Source organism: Callithrix jacchus, chromosome 17 (genome assembly GCF_049354715.1).
Source record: "Callithrix jacchus isolate 240 chromosome 17, calJac240_pri, whole genome shotgun sequence".
Taxonomy (NCBI): Eukaryota; Metazoa; Chordata; class Mammalia; order Primates; family Cebidae; genus Callithrix; species Callithrix jacchus.
The window spans coordinates 9,685,359-9,688,613 of NC_133518.1; positions in this window are offsets into that span (position 1 = coordinate 9,685,359).

A 3,255-nucleotide genomic window follows, 5' to 3' on the forward strand; every position below is an offset into this window, starting at 1 on the left:
AGGCAAAGAAGTGGTTTTTTTTTTTTTTTTTTTGCGACGGAGTTTCGCTCTTGTTACCCAGGCTGGAGTGCAATGGTGCGATCTCGGCTCACCGCAACCTCCGCCTCCTGGGTTCAGGCAATTCTCCTGCCTCAGCCTCCTGAGTAGCTGGGATTACAGGCACGCGCCACCATGCCCAGCTAATTTTTTGTATTTTTAGTAGAGACGGGGTTTCACCATGTTGACCAGGATGGTCTCGATCTCTTGACGTCGTGATCCACCCGCCTCGGCCTCCCAAAGTGCTGGGATTACAGGCTTGAGCCACCACGCCCGGCCCGACTAAGAAGTGTTTTATAAATTCCCTCCCCTTCTCTCACCTCCCTGCCTTAAAGCCATTTCTTTTTGTTCCCCTCCCTCCCCCAAGCCATTTCTTGTTGTTTTTTATAAATAGCTTTTGGACCCCTGAGGTCACTCATGCCTGTAATCCTAGCACTTTGGGAGGTTGAGGAGGATGGATCATGAGGTCAGGAGTTGGAGACCAGCCTGGCCAAAATGGTAAAAGCCTGCCTCTACTAAAAATACAAAAATTAGCCAAGTGTGGTGGCATGTGCCTTTAGTCCCAGCTACTTGGGAGGCTGAGGCAGGAGAATCGCTTGAACCCGGGAGGTGGAGGTTGCAGTGAGCCAAGGTTGCACCACTGCACTCCAGTCTGGGCAACAGAGCAAGACTTCTTCTCCAAAAGAAAAAGAGCTTTTATGCTTAGTAGCTCAAATTTAAGGTGGGAAAAGACTTTGGCCAGGCTGGTCTTGAACCTTGAACTCCTGACTGCCTGCCTTGACTTCCCAAAGTACCGGGATTGTGGACATGAGCCACCATGCCTGAACTGACATCTGTGTATTTTTAATGCAAAGCCAGGCTCTGTAAAGACGGCATTTTATCTGAGAAGCAACTTTACCAACAGGTAAAATTCTTCTTACTGAGGGCAAGCTCTTCCTGAAGACATTGAGATATTCCATTTTTGGCTTCTGAGAGAGGAAGGTTGCTACTCCATTTTCCCTGGAACAGTCATGCCGGGTTTCATTGCTCTGCAATATTGTCTTGGGCATCAGCTCCCAAATGGAATGTGGAATGAAACATAATTCTTGCAGAATAGCTCATGCATGCAGCTGTGCATGGCATAAAAATCCCCAGAGCAAACATTCAGGTCGCCAGCGTTCGTCCTAAAGTACCTCAGTGGAACATACCTCAAATTTCATGAAGCATCACCACAGTCAGAACTTTATGTCCCTTTCCTCATCTGACTGCCTCTCTCATTCCTTGGGAGGCCCTCCTTCCAGGGAGGGCAGGATCAAACTCAGGTAAAATGAGGAGGTTTATAGATTATTCCTTTAGGGCAGGAACCAGCAAGTCTAACCCACATACCAAATCCAGCTGAAGCCGGAGCTCTGATTAGTTTACACGTTTTTAAATGGTTGGGGGAGGGGGAAGAGGGAGACAACAGAGAACCTGACTGACAGAGCTTCACGTGGTTACCATCCGGCCCTTTAGTCAAAGTGTGCTGGCACCTCCTTCATTCAGATCCCTCATGCCTCCCTTTCCCAAGGAGTCCCAGCCAAGCCCTCAGGTCCTGCTTTATGCCACAATTAGAGTGAATCCTCCTATTCAAAGGCAAACCCATTGACCTGACAGCTTTTTCCCAGCTAGACAGAGGGGCCCCTGTTCTGCTTCTTCTCCTTTTCCCCTACTCTCCCCTGACTATTGGGCCAAGGAACACAGCTGCCCCTCCCCAGGCACCCAGGCAGTGGATAACCCAGTTATCAGGGCCTGGGGGAAGGGGTTCCTATCAGCCAGGGGCTCCTGGAGACGGATCCTGGGCAAGAGCGTTGGAGAGGTCTGCTTCTTGGGACCCTTTTGGGTTATGACACCTGTGGTCCTAAGAGAAGATTTATGAGAACGCTGGGATCTGCCTGGCACAGTGGCTTGTGCCTGTAATCCCAGCACTTTGGGAGGCCAAGGTGGGTGGATCACCTCAGGTTGGGAGTTCGAGGCCAGCCTGACTAACATGGAAAAACCCCGTCTCTACTAAAAATACAAAATTAGCTGGGTGTGGTGGTGCATGCCTGTAATCCCAGCTACTCTGGAGGCTGAGGCAGGAGAATCGCTTGAATCTGGGTGGCTGAGGTTGCAGTGAGCTGAGATCATACCACTGTACTCCAGCCTGGGCAGCAAGAGCGAAACTGCCTCTCAAGATAAACAAAACAAAAAAACCTCTGGGCTCAGCTTGGTGACCCATAATGCTCTCTGGATGCCAGCCCTTAAACAATTTTCTTTCTCCCTTGCCAGGCTTGGATCCATTTGTGGTATAGAGTGGTAGTTAAAAGCATGACCTCATCCACATAGATAAAAATCAACCTCTAAAATTTATTAGCTAAGGAAGGGACCTTGGTTGTTTAATCCGTGTGTGGTTGGGTTTCCTCACCTGTGGAGAGGAGATAATAATAGTCCCTACTTCCTGGCCGCGTTCAGTGGGTCACGCCTGTAATCCCAGCACTTTGGGAGGCTGAGGAAGGCAGATCAACTGAGGTCGGGAGTTTGAGACCAACCTGATCGACATGGCCGCCCCCACTAAAAATGCAAAATTAGCCAGGCGTGGTGGTGCATGCCTGTAATCCCAGCTATTCGGGAGGCTGAGGCAGGAGAATTGCTTGAACCCAGGAGGTGGAGGCTGTAGTGAGGCAAGATTGTGCCATTTTCCAGGCTGGGCAACAAAAGCGAAACTCAGTCTCAATAAAAAAACAAAAAAGTAATAGTCCCTACTTCAGGCTGTGATGAGAGGTTTAAATGAGTTAATCTGCATGAAATTGTTTTGAACACAGCCTGACACATAGTAAGTGTTTCTATCAGCCAGGGGCTTCCGCAAGGATACACTGAAGACAGTGCTAGCTGTCGCTACTGTTTGAGGTTCTGAGGTTAAGCTGTGTCCTGCCTGGTCTGGACCCAGCTCTCCAGGTCTTTAGGCTCATTCTATAGCTCAAGGGGAGGTCAGCTCTTACACTGAGTCAAGGCCACCCAATAGGGTAGACAAAAGTGAAACAGGTGGCATGTTATGAAAGGCTTCCACTTCCTTTACTCTGTGCCTTTTACTGCAGAAAATAATGACTAAAAACATCTTGCTTTTGTACAAAGGTTATGATCTGCTTTCACAAACACTGAATTTGACACACACAAGAGTCCCGGTACAGAGACGTCACATGGCTGGCAACTGCAAATATTGAC